We start from the raw sequence: 18,416 nt of genomic DNA on the forward strand, positions 1-18,416 counted from the left end.
CAGAGCCATTTGTGATAAGAGACCATTCTTTCCCTACTGGGTGTTTGTGGCTCCCTTGTCAAATGTTAGTTGACCTTATATGCCAAGATATAATTCTGGGCTTTCTCTCTTGTTCCGTTGATCTACATGTCTATTTTTGTGCCAGTAACATATTGGTTTTATGACTATGGCTTTGTAGTATAGTTTGAAATCAGGAAGTATGATACCTCCAACTTTCTTTATTCTCAGGACTGTTTTAGCTGTTCTGGGTCTTTTTTGCTTCCACACAATTTTGGGATTGTTTTTTCTATTTATGGGAATAATGCCTTTGGTATTTCCATGGAGACTGCATTGACTCTGTAGATGGTTTGGGTAGTATGGCCATTTTAACAATATTTATTCTCCTGGTCCATGAATATGGGCTGTCTTTCCATTTGTTTGTATATTCTTTAATTTTTTTCAGTAAATTCTTAGAGTTTTCATTGTACAGAACTTTCACTTCCTTGGTTAAATTTATTTACACATATTTAATTTTTTTGATACTCTTGTAATTGGGATAGTATTTGTTATTTCTTTTTTTGATGCTTCATCATTTGTGTAAAGAAATGTCACTGGTTTCTGTAAATTGATTTTATAACCTGCCACTTACTGAAATCATTAATTAATTCCAACAGTTTTTTGATTGACTCTTTGGGGTTTTCTATGCATAAGATCATATTACCGGTAAATAATGACAATTTTGCTTCTTCCTTCCTGATTTAGATGCCTTTTATTTCTTTGTCTTGCCTAATTGCTCTAGCTAGGACTTCCAATACTAAAATGAATAAGGGTGGTGAGAGTGGGCAACCTTATCTCCTTCCTGATCTTAAATTAAACTCTTCCAGTTTTTCTCCATTGAGGATAATGTTAAGTGTAGTGTTGTCATATATGGCCTTTATTATTTTGAGGTATGTTCCTTCTATACCCAATCTGTTAAAGGTTTTTATCATGAGAGGATGTTGTATTTTGTCAAATGCTTTTTCTGTATCTATAGAAATAATCATGTGATTTTTATCTTTTATTTTATTGATGTGATAAATGACATTTATTGACTTGTGTATGTTGAACCATCATTGCATCCCAGGGTAAATCCAACTTGGTCATGGTGTGTAATCCTTTTAATGTGTTCTTGAATTCAGTTTGCTAATATTTTGTTGAGAATATTTTTGCATCTGTATTCATCAGGGATATTGGTTTGTAGTTTTCTTTTCTTTTGGTATCCTTATCTGGTTTTGGTGTCAAGATAATGCTGGCTTTGTATAAAGAGTTTGGAAGTGTTCCTTCTCCCTCTATATTTTGGAAGAATTTGAGGAGAATTGATATTAATTATTCTTTGAATGTTTGGTAGAATTTACCAGTGAAGCCATCTGGGCCCAGTGTTTTCTGTGTTGGAATTTTTTTCATTACTGATTCAATCTCTTGACTTGTAATTGGTCTATTCAAATTTTCTATTTCTTCTTGAGTCAGTCTTACACCACATTTTCTTTAACCATTCATAGTCAAAATACATTTAGGTTCTCTCCATATCTTGGCTATGGAGCAATGCTGCAGTGAACATGGGTGTGCAGATATCTCTTCAAGATACTCATTTTGTTTCCTTCAGATATACACCCAGAAGTGGGATTGCTGGATCAGGTGGTGGGTCAATGTTTGATTTTTTGAGGAACCTCCATACTGTTTTACATAATACCTGTACCAATCTACATTTGCATCAACAGTATGTGAATGTTCCCTTTTCTCCACATCCTCACTAACTTTGTTATCTTTTGTCTTGATGATAGCCATCCTAACAGGTGTGAGGTGATATATCATTGTGGTTTTGATTTGCATTTCCCTGATGATTAGTGATGTTGAACACTTTTTCATATACTCTGGTTTTTCTTCTGATTACATAAATCTTTTGCCTCTTTTCTTTTTTTCCTTATTCTTTTAAAAACTAAATTCCAATAAAATTTAATGTATGTAATCATTTAAATGTAACATTAATTTATGTATAACTGAGAAAGAGAAAACTGCCAAATAATGGCAGAGTGCTTTCTAATAACTCAGAATTTCTATTTTATATTTACTGAAAAAGCTTTTTTTTAGTAAGTTTTTATTATATATCACCCTTGTACATACATACGAAGAAAAACATAAGCAAAATGAATTGATTAATGTGTTCCTAGACTTCTTCATCTTCAGACATTAACTCTTCTGAATAATTTTAGCTATAATATTTGTTGATATCCTCATGTTTCCACACAATATTGTCCTTTGTGCCATCATAAGCATTTGTCATGCAGTGTTTCATAAAAGTGCTTCATTATTATCTCTGGGAATTTTGTCAAACCCCTGTACCCTTCTGCAAGTTCTGATGCTCTCACCTTCTTGATTCTAACAAATAACAACTGGGACTCATATGCCTTCCTCAAAAGTTCTTAAAAGATTCTGTGACTGAACACTGCAGCTGACTGGTCATGTCATCAAGAAAAAGAACAAGCTGTATGCATGTGATTGATGCTTTGGGTGGCAAACAGACACTGTAAGATCCATCAATAGCAAGACACAAACTGATTTTAGACCTGCAAAAACATTAAAAAATGAGTATCTTGTCGAACTTATTTCTCTCTTCTTTTTCTTATAGTTTTTCCTTTCTTCCCTCTTCCCTCCTCCTCTCCTTCCTCACTCTTTTCTCCCTTCCTTCCCTACTCTCTTGCTACCTTTTTTCTTTTATACTCATTTTTTTCATTCTAAATCTTATCTCCCTCTTACCTTAACTTTGAAGGAAAACCAGCTCAATGAGAATAACAAAGAAGTAGTAGTTCAAAAGGAAAATAGGCACAGACTTTTAAAAGTTGCTTTGTATTTTTATCGAATGGTAGCTTTGAGAATTCAATAATACAGAAAACACAGCAAGCCTCCTGTTCCAGGGGAATATTGCTGAACTTGTAAGTCTTTTAGAACAGTTGTAAATTATGTTATTTAAAATCTGTAGGGACTTATGAATGCATGATAGGAGAGAAATGTTATGCAAATAGCCATTCCCCCAAATAAGGGGTACCTGAGTTTATTTCCTCATTTTTATAATTTTGGGAAGTAACACTTTGTGGCCATATTATTAGACAAAACTTGAGAAATTGTTTATGCATATGCTGTTTGACATAATGAGAGATTGGAGGATTTTAAAATTCAGCCATGCAAAAAAAAAAAAAAAGATAGTTTTTCATTTCCTTATTGGATAGCCCAGCTCTGTGTCCTCTGGGTATACTAAATGTCTCTGTCCTCGTAAATTTTCTGCATACACAAATGGAATCATGATACAAATACATAGACAACAAGGAGCTTAAAATCTGACTTAATATGCAGTTTGATTTCTTTCTGTTAAAAAGAGATATATTGACATCTTAGGAATTACACAACCTGTAGTAATTATAAGATGGACAATGCTTAAGGTAAGATTTCTAGTTTGACTTTTTAAACATTTAATGCACAAATTAAAATTTAAATATTGTATATTAAAGTTCTTTAAAATAGATGCCTTGCTTGTTATTTCACATGTGGGATAAAAGTATGTAAAATGAAAAGTGAATTTCACTTGTTTTTATTTTTGTGTGTATGCTTGTGTGTGTGCGTATAAATGGCTGAACATGTATTTATTTATGTAGTCGTGAAAGTTGACACTGGCTCCATGCTCTGTCCTGTGACATGGTTGGTCTCTTTAATCAATGCTGAATTTGGGCTTCAGTGGTTGTATTAACACTCTCCTTTTAATAAAGAAATGTCCTACGAATTAAATAATGAAAATGATTTAATTCTCATGTACACAGAATGTTCTCAACTAGAAGAAAAAACTCACCAGAGAAGTATAATACCTAATAACTAAGCCCACACATAATGAATCTGGAAATCCAATGAAGCAGTAACTTTCAGCATAGATGTACTGCTGGTGTCCGTCACCACAGAAGATGTGTAGCTGTGACTTTTTTAAATGACCCAGATGTTAGCTCAAGGAGGAAAACAATTAGGAATTAGGAACAAAAATTAAGTGATACAATAATGGCAGACCACAAGTTATAATATTTTTCTAGAGTAACTCTATATACTTGTACATGCCTTTCAGCCTGTGTTGGATGTAATTGTGTGTGAGAACATGGACAGACCTAGGTTCAAAGCCTGGTTACAGCATTGGTAAACCTATCACTTAGTCTCTTTCAACTTCAGTTTTGTTGTCTATAAAATGGGAATATTCATGCTTATTATTAAGAATGTTGTGAGGTTTGAGTGAGTCAATATATGTAAATCCATAGTATCTGGTATGTTCAGAAATAGCAGCTATTACTAGTAGTAGTAAAACTAATACTTGTATTGAAATAAATATAACAGTTTATTTTAAGAAGTATGTAAGGGATGATTATTATGCGTCTAGCATATTCTTGTTATTGAAGCTAGAATTCCTTCTTTTGGGGGTCCAGTTTAAGCCTTAGAGATCTACCGCATCATGGCAGCAGGGACCAGTATAATTCAACACTGCACAGAGTTTTACCACAAAATTTTTACTTTGAAAATGTTAAAATATGGTCTTCAATGTTCTTACCACCACCAAAGCCCATATTGCATAATGAAGGAAGAAAAGAGGAAGAAGGGAGAGATTTTGGTTGTGTTGTTTTTTGTAACGTACATGGTCTACAACACTGATAATTTATCATCATGTCATTACTACTCACATCTTACAATGTTTTATTCTCAAAAGTGCTCTCTCAAATTTATAAATAGTGAACCAGGAATGTCCAGATCCCTAAGAAGAGGACCATAATGATACAGGATGTAAGGAGGTATTCTAAAATAATTATCTGGAAATACAAAGATTATGCAAGAAAAGTTAATATGCAAGTAGATAGTTATTCAAAACTAGTCTTCTGAAAAAAAAACAAAGTGCAAGATCTTTGGTTTACCTTCCAAAGAGGGCGCTTTTTAAAAAAATCCTCTACCTTTCAAATTAACTCTTTATTTTAATGTACCCCATTTTTTAAATACTCCCTTTAAGACACCACGAAAAAGATGTCTAGGTACAGAAATATGTTTTCTGCTCCAAAGGACCATGCAGCCCCTGAATTAGTCAGCTTTTGCTGCAGTAACATGCAATCCCCAAATCCCAGTCCTTAGCGCAAGCATTAACTTCTTACTCGTGTTTGAAGGCAGTGGCTTGTTCTGAGAGGTTGATCACATTTCTTCTTATTCCAGCACCAGGCAGAACGAGCTGCCCTACCCGGAATGTGATGTTTCCCTAGCAGAGAGCAAGGGCACAGGAACGCTCGCTGAGCCCCGCAATGGCACTTGAAACCTCTAGGCAGGGCGGCCTCTATCAGATCCACTCCCAGTCCGCTCTATTTTGTGCTTCAATCCAAGCCCAACATGAATTCGTTGGAAATTAGACTCCTCCTAGTGTGGGAGGTGAGAAGGAATATTTGTGAAAAGTCAAACAATACACTCTAGCCCCTTTGGTGACACATTATATATGCGAATGAAACAATACAAACCAAATAGCCAAAATTAGTAAGAAAAAAAAAACACGTGGGCTTCCCTGGTGGCGCAGTGGTTGAGAATCTGCCTGCCAATGCAGGGGACACGGGTTCGAGCCCTGGTCTGGGAGGATCCCACATGCCGCGGAGCAACTAAGCCCGTGAGCCACAACTACTGAGCCTGCACGACTGGAGCCTGTGCTCCACAGCAAGAGAGGCCGCGACAATGAGAGGCCCGCGCACCGCGATGAAGAGTGGTCCCCGCTTGCCACAACTAGAGAAAGCCCCCGCGCAGAAACGAAGACCCAACACACCCAAAAATAAATAAATAAATAAAAACACGTAACTAGAATTTCAAAATAAGAAACTAACAATGTAGGCTAAAACTATCTAGGAAGTTTCACCAAAAAAAGAACTCAATATTTTGGAAATAGATGAATCATCTCTTAGCCTCCAATCCTATCAGTCCCTAAATTATGTCAATTCAGTGTATATAAAATCTTGCAAATCTGCCATTTCTTCCCTATCCTTATTGTCACTCTGTGGCTCTTCTCTTGGATGGTCTATTAGAATAGTTTTCCTAAGGTCTCTGTTCAGGTCTGTCTCTAATACATCATCCTATTGTTGCCTTGTCTATCCATTTAAAAATTTGAAAATGTCACTCACCTACCCAAAATTCTTCAATATATCCCAATTATTTACTAGATAAAATCTAAAATCTCTTGCAGCAAAGTGCTTGATGCATTGGTCCCTGCCAACCTGTATAGGCTTGCTTTCTCCCTTCCTGGGATTCCACACACATTTTCCACCCCAGGGTGCCCTGAGCTATTTGCACTTCCTGACTTCAATGCTCCTCGCCTCTTTAACCCACACAAAGATTATCCATGATGCTTGATTACAATGACCTGCTCCTACTTTTGCATGAATGAACTCTGTTTATTTTTCAGGTCTCAACTCTGATAACACCTACCCTCTGGAGTTTGACCTGATTCTCTGAGAAAAATTAAGAGCTTCTTTTTCTATTTTCCTGCTGAATTCTGTACATATCATTTCAACATAATTTTCCTCTTCTCTCTTCTTACTCAGAAAATCAATTTTATCAGAGTCCCAGATGGATTGCCAAAACCAACTTGTAATTTAAAATTCAAATTTGAATTGTTAGGCAAAGTAGACACTTGTGTCAGTTCAACTAGTATATACTCCCCAAAACAAAGTAAATTTTTATGAGGTTGTTCTATAAACAGCCTCAACAGGGGGAGTTAAATTATATGATTAAAGTTAGTGTTATTAGGCTCTGATAGCTTTGTACAGCTCTCTAAACAGAACTCTTATTGCAAGGCTGGCTGAATACGTTATTTAACCTGGAAGGTTATTTTATCCTTCCAGGAAAAAGCAAAGGGTTTAGATGGCCATGATCGACTTCTGTCTCTGTAATCCTCTTTTGTCAGTCTTCCCTGATTTAACAACTTCCATTTTTATTGACATATCTTTTCTTTAGCTGTCAGACATGTTCTACTGGCTTTGTATATGAATATGTATAAATTTTTAAATTCATCATTCAGTGGCCAATATTATTTCCAAGTAAAGTACACGTAGGAGAGAGTGAATAACTTATCTCTTTAGCTTTAGCCCACTAGTTCTGTTCTAATCCATGAAGCTACATATAATAGTTACTTTTTTTTTCACTTGACACCCTTGTCAAGCATTTGAATGTTCTGCTTACTCTCTTAGGCCAGTCTCAACATCCCCCTTCTGCTTTTTTAATTGCAAGATTTCAGGTCTCCTTACCACCCTTATATGTTCTCCAGTTCTCCGCATCTTTCTTAGAGAATAGTATTAAGGATGAGTGACATCATCAAAGTGTGAAAAAAGGGCAGGATTTCCTATGTCCATCCCACTTCTCCCTTTATCCACTTAATCAGCCATTCGACGAGCTAGTCAGTATTTGTGGTCTTCTGCTGTGCACGGACAAAATACGGCTAAATGAGAAGTCGGGATTTAGATGATTCAGATGTGTGAATGTGCTGCATATATTTGCTCTAAGAGCGTTAGTCTCTGTTGACTTGTCCCAGGGTGAGAGACCAGAAGATCTTCTAAGAGGAGGTGATATTGAGTTGTTTTCTGAAAGACAACAAAGGGTTTACAAGTTGAAGAAAGTCATTAGAAATGGAAAGCACAGGCAAAGGATTGCGGTGCCAGGTATAATCAGGAGAAGCAGAGAGTCCAAAGGACAGGAAAGCAGAATGTATGGAGGGCCAACAAGACATCAGAGTAGAAAGGTAACCCTGAGAGCGGGAGCTCATGATAAAGGGGCCTGTGGCGGTTCACACAACTGGAGCCAACAGAGAGGCTTTCCTGGGACGTAAGCAGGGAGGCGTCGTGTCCTTTTGGTACATAAACTATGGGGGGTATAAATCCAATGTGTGTGACAAGAAGACAGGGAAAAGTCGGTAACGGCCAGTGGAGACTCACCAGAGGGGTCCTGGAATGGCTCCAGGTAGGCTTGATGAAGGCACAGACTCAGGCAGGATTTGCAGTTAGTTGGGGGCAGAATTTTCTGAACTTAGGGGCTGAATTCCTGTGAGCGTGAGAGGAAGTGCTCAGTGAAAATTCTGTTTCCGCCTTGAGTAACTGAAAGACTGCAGAGGCCAAGAGTGGACACAGGAAACTCGGGGGGAGAAGCAGCCTGAGATGAGAGAAGTTCAGTTTTAGACAAAAAGAGAGAAACTCACCTGAAAAAAAATCAAGTATATTTTAGAAGATAATTTTAAAGGCAGTTTTAATAATTTCTAAAATAAAATGCATCACTAGAATAAAATGGGGGAAGCACCAAGTGCATACAATGAGATAACTTATGAAAACATGTCTCATTATTTAGACCTTATGTATGGCATAGAATGAGTATCAAGCACTTCAAATATATAAATTTCATTTCTATTCCTACAAGTTAAGTCTTCTTATAAATGTTTAAGTTTGAATATGTTTATACAGATTTTGCTCTAAGTAGGTTTCCTCTCCATCATGACTAATTTGCGGAAAAATAATATTTGAACATATTAATAATTAAGAGCCCTGTAGGGTTTGGTTTTTTTTTTTTCATATAAGGGAACTGAATTAATGAGGTTCCAACATATTTGATAAGCATCCTTGAGTGTCCTGGTTTCAATTGCCTCTTCTTTAATAAGTGTTGCTTCATTTAGACTCTCCAGTTTTCTGTAATTTCAATTACTCAACTCTGTGAATGGATAAAGTTTTATCTTGTCATTTCCAACTCAGGTTACACGTGGAGATTGTTAATAGGGCTCCTTCGGTAAAATGATCCTGTCAGCTTCTGTTCTCAGATAATAATGTAAACAAAATAATTGATTATTTTATATCCGTTATAATCTTGATATGAATGGGAGGGAAGACTACCTCTAGGGATAAGGGAATCACAGAATAGAAGATGGCAGATATGACAGAGGGAGAACATTGCTGCCGTTGGAGAAACAGCTGCAGCCAAGCTCCTGGGCGCGTGTCTGCGAGTTGACCCTCAGGACTGAACAGACCCTCAGCCCAAACTCCCAGCTCCAGATCCTGAGCAACAGGACAGTGGGCACCCAGAGATTTCTGGGTTTTTTTTTTATAATTGATGTATAGTTGATTTACAATGGCATGTGAGTTTCAGGTGTACAACAAAGTGATTCAGTTATACATATAGTTATATATATATTTATATCTGAGTAGTGGGTGACTAGAAGACAACACACACTCTCTAAGACATTTTCGAAGCTTCCCCAGGACTGTCCCCGAGAACTGTGGCCTCCCCGTGCCCATGAGAACCAAGCTGTGTGCTGAGCGTCTCCCCGGGGCAGCGAAAGTCCGGCCTCCATCTGGGGCAGAATTCTCATCTTCCCCACGCAGGAGCCACTTCTACAGTGTAGATGTTTACCCTCCAAGAAAATTCTTCTCTTTTCCTTGATATGTGGTTCTTCGTGAGCCTCACCAGGGACTTGATCCCTCAGGCCGGGGAGCTGGCATCCTGCTTTGCTCCTCCGACCCACTGCCCATTCCTCTTACTTGACCTGCAAGGTTGCAATTAACACCTCTCTTTTTTTTACTGCTGTCAGATTTCTGTCTAGTTCTGTTCCATCGGCTAAATATGGGGGAGTCTCAGCAGCCCTTCCAGGGCCAGAGTTCACACACCGTTCTGCCTGCATCTGGTGCAACTGTGTCAGGCAGTGGTCCCCCTCCATCAACAGAAGGCCCTACCTGACCTTGTCTGTCGGGGAATGGGTACGAACACTTGGAGAAGGGAGCCTTGGATGTGTGCCCTGGGGGCACAGGCCCTCCAGGTCAGGGCTTTACACAAGGAGTGCCCTGCATTTACACGCCCTCCCTCCAGACAACCTGGCTTCATTCGGCCTCAGGGGAGTCAGAATCTCAGCACTGGAAGGTCCTGGTACTTCTGTTCTCCTGCATCCCAGACATCCCTCAGGGGCACTGCCCTGTTAGAGCTGCACACTTCCCTTTCACACCAGGGTGGCCACTGGCTATCTGTGGTCAGTGGTTCCCATCCATCAGCATCAACATCATCTGGGCACTTGGGAAAGTTCTCAGACCCCTGTGTTTAAAGCCCTGCAGGTGATTCTGATACACACTCAAGTGTGGGAACCAGGACATGAGAGTGGAGGTTCACAAAGTCTTCAGAAAAACAAATTAAAGGACCTCAGCCTCACCCACTGAATTAGAACCTCTAGGGATAAAGACCAGGAAAGTGAGGCACAGCAAGCTCTTCAGGTGGTTCTACGCCCATGAAGGAACCACTGCTCTATGTCACTGGGTCCTGGTGGCAACTCTCCCCACAGCCCTAGGTCTTGTCCCTGGTCTGCCCCATGCAGGGAATATTTCAACTGTAATTCTGTGTGTGGCCACCTGCTATGATACACAAAAAGAGGGGCCTCTGTCCTGCCTGGGCCCGGAAGCTATGTGGAAGGCCAGATGGACAAAACTTGAACACTGTGTCCCTGCCGACTCTGGGTTAGTGGTGACATACCCAGCGCTGATGCTGATATTCTGCGCTTATTACCACGAAAAAAGGAAACTGTGGAAAACACCCAGAGGTTTCCAGATCACCCACATAGGCAGAGTACTTTTGTTTGTATTTTGGTTTCGTTTCTTTTCCAGCCCGATTGCAGTGTAAAGAGCCTTCCTAATGCCTGTTGTTGAAATCCACCCGGCCCCGTCTCTCCCTTTGAAAGCACACTACGGTGTTTCCCCTTGCACAAAGCCGCATACCGCGGCACATTCTCAGAATCCTGTTTTCTTTTCTGTTATTGCGAAGCCAACAGTTCTTCAATGAAGGAGTTTCAGCTTTTCTCCGTGTACCAACTGCGCGGGCATTGACCACAGGCCTGGGAGCACTGAGTAACTCTACCTTTGTGCTTCCCTGCTGAGTCGCTGGTCTGCAAATCTGAACATTTCAGCGACATCTTCCAGCCGCATCTCAAAATGCTTCTCTCCAGTCACAGGTGCTGCAGCTCTGAGACGACCTCTAGGTTCACCTGTGAGCAGATGTGGGAAAAAGCTCAGTATCCGCGGAGGGGGCAGGAAAGGGACTTTTGACCAATCCAGGCTTTCTTCTCTTGACCCTCATTCTCCTTGTAGAAAGAGGTTTGTTTGTTTGCTTGCTTTGTTTTGTTTTGTTTTTTAAGATATCAGTTGAGGCTGGCTTGTACACCAATCTCCAGCTCCCACTTTATCCCTTTAGAGCATTTCAATATCCGTTGCCTTATAGAGTAATAGAGGCCCTTAGCAGCAGTGAATTCCAACTCACCAAGCACTGAACATATTTGTACTTTTTCTTTAACACCAAAGAATACTTTCCAAGCGATAGTTTATTCCCTTGCAACAGATGTCATCTTTTTTGGACAATCCTTGTGATAAAAACAGGTTCTGTCTGAAATCTGCCTGCTTTTCAGGACTAAAGTCAGGGAGATGTACCAGGAATACACCTTGGCTCATGTGTCTAGAAGCTAAAAGAAAAAATTAGGCTACTTCTTCCTTGAAAATTAAGGTTTTAACCATTTCTAATCAATAAACTTTGCGATTGGCCCACCAGTGTCTCTCTCTCCCTCTAGATAGTAGCTAAGCATAATCACTCATATTTTCAAGTTTGAAATTTTTAATTGGACTACACAGTGAGGAAGCAGTTTACAAATAACCAGGGAGAAATATGGCTATTTAATGAAATATAGAAGTTGAAAATATTTGCTTCCTCACACTTTGTGACTGTTGAGGTTTACCCCTTTGGGGGAAAGGAAGAAGGATATTTATTGTTCAATATGCACAGTTGTAGCATTTTTATTATTCTAACTATACCCTGCTCATTTACTCTTTCTTGCAAAAATGCTAATTTCCCCTTTTGCAGATGGTATATTATGATTATATTTATCTAAATATAGATGGAACTTCCACAGAAGAAGATCTAAAGAAATGCAAAGAATAATTCAGTGTTCCTCAGTGGAACAATGTAAGTAGCATATTTCTTTTGGGTAAGTGCATGCTTATGTCAAAATATTCTTGCATATTTGAGGAATAAAAACATCCTCAAAATAAAAATATCCTGATTGACTCAACTATACAATAGTCCCAAAATAGTTTGACTATGATGAAATAGATTTAGTACTGCACCTCACATACTGTAAGTATTCACTGAACATTTGAAGGAATAAATGAATGTACCAATTAAAATGTTTAATCAACAGTTCCCTCTTTTGTACTTAAAATGGGAGGTGGTTCAACAATATTAAGATACTAATTTAATTTGACTTTTCTCCACCCTTGTTTGAGACTTGCTTTCTGATCCCCTGGTTAGTAAGCTAATTATCAGTCCTGGTAAATTGCCAGTCAAAGCACAGGCTGTTTATAGAGAAGACTGAAACTGTCATAAAATGTGTACTTGGGACACCGTCTGCCCAGGTTTGGAGGCATTAGATTGCTGAGTTCTTGGTGAGCTGAGAATCCAGGAAAGCTAGTCATGAACAAAATATGTTTGTAAGATAATGCTTTCATAAAAAGAATCCTTTTTTTATGTTCCTTTTATTTTTAATATGGGAAGCAATTATTGTCTCATTAAAACCAAGAACATTTTACAATTAGTATTACCCCAAATTGAATAAATTTGGGGGAGCAATTAGAAGGATTACCACTAAATGATACATTGAAGATGGTAACAACGGGCATGAGGGGAGGAGATAGATAAATCACTCCATCATGAAGATATCCCTAATCTAGGAATATATTAAGTAAATATATAAATAAATAAATAAGATTATTTGACCCTGGGTAGAAAATTTAGTCGGGAATTAAATTTTATTTTATCTCAATTAAATACTTCAAAACATTTTCATTGAATTGAGAATGAATAGTCATATCTATTATACATAATTTTATGTGTAGTAATATCCATTATATATGAGATTATATATAATATAATCTGTTGAAACAGAATTACAATTTGAGAAACTTCTATCTAACTTTCTTCAGAACATCATGACACAATCGACTGCAATTAAGTCAGTTCCCTGCATTCTCTAGAACAATTCACTTATAGCTTCATTGGGCTGCATCTTCATCCATTAACCATGATTAGGTCAAATGTCCTTGATTGGATCTTGCTTTTGTGAAACTTAGCTTCACTCCCTTTGATGGACTCATGGTTCTCTCTCCAAAGGTCCTCAACCATCAAATGAATAACTTTCCTGGAAATAATTTGCATATTATTTATTTTATTTATTTTTACTTTTTGGTATAAACACGATATACACTTATTGTAAAAACAAATTAAATGTAGAAACACACAGAAGAGAAAAATAAGCATCTATACCAAGAAAAAAATCATTCTAAATATATACATTTCTGTCCAGGATTCATATCAAGTTGGGATATCAGTGCAACCTATTCTTTGCACATAATAGTACATCAGAAGCATTTCCAATGTCACTACAATCTCTCCATACTCTATAACATGCTCCACACAAAATAGAAAAAGATATAATTTGTTTTAAAATTCAGTCATCAAGTTAATGAATATTTATTGAGCTGCTACTATGCATCAAGCACTGTTATAGGCTCCAGGCTTATATCTGGGAACAAAAGAACACACTTTTATAAAGCATAAATCCTGAGGGGTGGTGGGAAGGATGAAAAGATGCAGGTATTTAAATGTAATATGACAGGTAGGCTGATAAGTGCTACAGAAAGGATACAGCAGAGAAGGTAGTACAAGCAATAGCAATGTTGATCATAGGTGATTCTATCCTATAATGGAACTATAGGTGATTGCACCTTTCTCCTTATATGTGTTTAATAAGTAAGCTTTCAGCTCACCAAATTTAAAAAACATGGACGTATACGTGTGTTTATCTTCTTTAGTTTCCTTCAGTCAAACTTAATTTACAGTTTATGCTCCCATTCTGCTCAAAAATGATCAATCCCCCCATGCCATTTTCCCCAGGATTGAAACCACATTCTAGGGAGCTCACACAGTGTCAAGGCTTCATTGCAGTAATTGTATTGTTTCTTTTCTGTAATCAATTTACAAGCATACTTTATTCCCATAAAACAAGGATTTGTCATAGTATGGTTTGTCAAAGAAACACTTTACACTAGCAGCTGGCAGTGTTCAATTTCTTCACTGAGTGGTGGTTGCATATTTTTGTTGCCTTTGGTAAGTCACGGAACCTTACTTATGGATATGGGTCCTCTTGGATATTTGGGTTTCAAGAGACAAATTCTTTGTATATTCTAATATGGTTAATATTTCAGTCATGGTGTAGGGCTCATGAGGAGAGCCAAAGACACCTGCATTGTAAGTACTTTGGACACTACTTTCTCTCTCTCACAGGGAGAAATCAAATCAGGCACTGATAATATGCAGGTTATTCCAATAAACATGATGCCTTAGCTACAAGCTTGAGAGGGTAGAGATGTTCGTTCACTGGGGCACCACATCCCACCCCGGTGCCCCAGTCAGAGGCCCTCTTAGAGGTAGTGACAGTGGCATTGATGATGCCTAGGGACAACTGGTGATGTCCCTCTAACGCCTGTGAACGGGCATCCCTTCCCCAGGGCAACTGGGCTGTGCCCACACCTCCATCACCACCTCTTGTCCTGGGAAAGGATGAAGAGAGAACACAAGACCCCTGGCTGTTTCTGAACCAGAAGGAGTCACTTAAGGGGCCTTTACAGCCTCAACACTGACCAGTAGGGGCAGGTTTTTTACCCCTTCTTAGATAATGTCCTACATTTACTTTTTAATTACAGTGGCTACTTTTTTGCAAGAAATTTCTCTTCTCTTCTCTTTTGGCTCCAAATCACAAGAAAACAGAATAAGCGGAAAAGCTTTATGAAGTCAGGAATCTTTGATTCTTGGATGTAGTCCAAGTGCCTAGAATAGTGGCTGGTTCATAGCACATGCTTACTCAGTACCTGTGGATTGAGTGAATAAATGGTGATTACTATGTTTCAGGAAAAGAGAAATCCATTGCACTAGTGTCATTCAAAAGCATTAAGGCTTTGAATTCTGAGAGTAGTTTTGGCCTCATCCTATATTCTATGTTGAAATATTATAACTGCCAGTACTATGGTTTCATTTTCAGTTACACAAGTGAAGTGTTAATTGTAGAAAAAATGTGGAAAGGTAGCATTTTGATACATTTTTCTTATATTAATCAAAGCGATCTATTTCCCTCACAGGCGTATTTTGAAAATTGATTGTCATTGGCCTTTTATTCTATGTTGTCTCAGTCTTTGAGTGATTTGAAAGAAAGCTTAACCTAGTAACTGGCATTTATGTTGAAATTAGTTCTAAAGATTCTAGGTAGATTGTCTTTTAACTTTGTGGTCTTTTGGTCATATTTAAAAATGTGTGTATTCACATCTTTTATTTTAAATATTTATGGTTTTTACCTTTTGTGCGTTGCTTTAAAAACTCTTGCATAGCCAATAATGATGTGAAAATTTAATTGTAAATGCTTCCATTTTTATAATAGGATTATTAGCTTTTATGAACAGAATGTGAGAATCTGATTCTGTCCTTTTCACAGCTGGTTGTTCAGTTGTCACACACTGCCATTCCATCTTCACCCACATTTATTTGTGCCTAGAATTATCTCTGAAAGTTCTATTCTGTTAAATTAATCTATTTAGTCCTGCTCAAGAAACACATTACTTGATTATTTTAGTTTTATTACACATTTTATTATCTGGCGAGGCTATAATACCCCCGTGTTGCTTTTAAGATGTTCTTTCTTTTCTTTTGTGTTTATTCATCCAGATGAACTTTAGAAGACTTTTTTTTTTCAATTCCATAATCTATTCTATAATTTTTTGCAGTTGTATTTATTATGCAAGTTTACTTGAGCAAGCATGATATTTTCTCATATAGGTAGGGAATATGTTCCAATTATCCACATCTTCCATTATATTGCTCAGAAAATCCTGTAGTTTCTATTTTCCTTATTTCCTTGTTTCTACATATTTTTTCAACAAACATTAAGAACCTACCGTATGTGAGGCTCTGGATTAGCCATTGGTGTATATCTGTGAGCTTTGAATAAGAACAATTTGACTTTCCTGTCTCAAGTATACAAATTACTGGGCAGTGGGGACACTAAAAAATGTATTACAATTAAATGGCATGAGTCTTATAGGGAACACATAAAAGATGCTATGAGATCAGATACGGAGAGAACCTCAGCTCCCAGGTGCTGAGACCTGAAGGACAAGCAGGAACTGAGCATGCTGGGAGAATCATGGACAGAGTGCAAGAGGAAGGGGGAGGACGGGGCTGGACTTGTGGGCAGGGACAGATGTTAAGGAGCTGTCTGCACTGTGCAGTCTTAAGGAAGTCGGAGCTTATTTTAAGGGCAATAGAGGATTATTAGGGCTTTAAGTGGAGAAATGGCATAGTCGTATTTGCATTTTTGAAATTTTTCTCTAGTTATGAGGTCAACAATTAATTGGAATGGAGTAGGAATAGAGACAAAAGACCTTTTAAGAGACCATTAAAAGATTCATGCAAGAGATGATGAGCTAGAATAGTGGCCCTACTGGCCAGTGAGGATGGAGAAAGAGGCAGGGTTAGCTAAAACCTGATTCCTAGTCACAGAATCAAAGTCTGAGAGTATATCAGTAAAAGCATGTTTATCCCCACAGTGTAAAAAAAATAGATGATGATAAATCTGTATCAAAACTGGCTGTTCCCTGAATATGATTAGCTTGGGAAGCCCAGATTTGCACTTTATCAGAAAGGACCTTGGACTAATTTTCAGATGGAGTACCCTCTCATCTAATAGGTTTCCTTAATTGTGGAGACTAGAAAATGGGGCAGAATGTATTCTGACCCCAAACATAGGGGAACATACCCACTGGTTTAAGATAGATCTGTACTAATCTTAGCATACCCTTTGGAGAAATTTCTTAATAGCCTGGAGTCAGAAAATTATACTTGACTACTTTGTTTAGCCTAAGCATTTGAATTGTCTGGACCTACATGAAAATACAATAAACAAACCAATGAACAAAGTTGAACATAGTAAGAAATAAAAACCTTGACTGAACCAATAACTACCAATACATTTTTTTAAAGTTTGTAATTTTTAATGGCCTTGTTGCTACATTTTTCATCAAAAAATAATTAGCACATATAATGAAACCGATAGAGATAGTTCACAAAAAGAAACACTTACCACATCCAATGCATACATCCTAAGGAAAATGCTAGTAAATTGCCTACCATATTATGGTTAAATTTAAAAAAAAAGGGAAGAAGAAGAAGAAGAAAAGAAAATTGCAACGACCAAAAAAGTGTTTTAAGAATGTATTAAAATTAGGAAATCTATTACCATAATTTATATGATCAACTAATCAGACACAGTTAAGGAATGTAATGAAATCCAAACATAACAGGAACAGGCAGAAAGGTAAAGGTTTGTGACGTCAGACACTAACACATAACGTTTTATCCAAAGGTACAATGTAGCGAAGTGAAATCTATAGAACCAATGTTAGAGACAGACTTTTTGCAAAAGACTTTTGCCAACTTCATGCTCACATCTACCCATCTTGGCCTGATGCTCTCTGGCCAGCCCAGCATAATCTGGAGTGTCCCTTCAGTGATTTATGACCAGTTTTCACACTGCCCATCTCCTTTAGCAAGACCACTTTTTCTGGACCCGTGAGTAGTGGGGAATGGAATGCTCAGAAACCGTGTGCTCAGCACCCGGGCTTGCGGCCACTCTCAATCCCAGCTGTCGCTCCAAGGCTGCTCCAAGGCCCTGGCTGAGGAGGTCCTGGCACCCAGCAGTGACAGATGAGTGGACGCTGGGGGACAACCCATCAGGTGGTGAAAGGCAAAAGGAACTAGAGCAGGCAACATTGCATCCATACAAATCACATCAGTTTCATGGTTGCACGATGAGTAACGTTTCTGAGAGCAGAGAATCCTTCCACACACCACTCACTCCGGGGGCATCTCCATCAGGTACTCCAACGAGTGAGTTGCCATCCACTGGGGCGGGCAGCGCCCACAGTGTGGAGCACCTTCCAAAAGACATTGGAGATTTTCCCTCCGTTTAATTTTGTATTAAAATTAGATCCTACTTTGAAATATGAAAGAGTTGAAGTAACTAATTTTCAATGCTTCAGTGAAAAGTTTGCCAACCCTAATTAACTCCTCCAGTCTCGCAAGATTTTTTCAGTCGGCCCAGAAATATGTCTATAAGAATTGTGGAGAGAAATTAAGCCCTATTAATGTCATAGTTGGTAACAAAGAGGCAAGTAGGAAAAAATCAACTCTTTACCGAGAGTGAATGTTAACCAAGAGGTTGAAATGAAGGCTGTGTGTCCAGAATA

At 38.2% G+C, this 18,416-nt stretch overlaps 1 long non-coding RNA gene across 1 annotated transcript in view; it reads right to left on the minus strand.

Moving 5' to 3' along the window:
• LOC309632312 overlaps positions 1-18,416 on the minus strand; it is a 1,044,736-nt gene that overhangs the window by 459,739 nt on the left and 566,581 nt on the right. The gene's annotated exons all lie outside the window — the stretch shown is intronic.

Source organism: Balaenoptera borealis (genome assembly GCF_965194805.1).
Source record: "Balaenoptera borealis genome assembly, chromosome: 7".
Taxonomy (NCBI): Eukaryota; Metazoa; Chordata; class Mammalia; order Artiodactyla; family Balaenopteridae; genus Balaenoptera; species Balaenoptera borealis.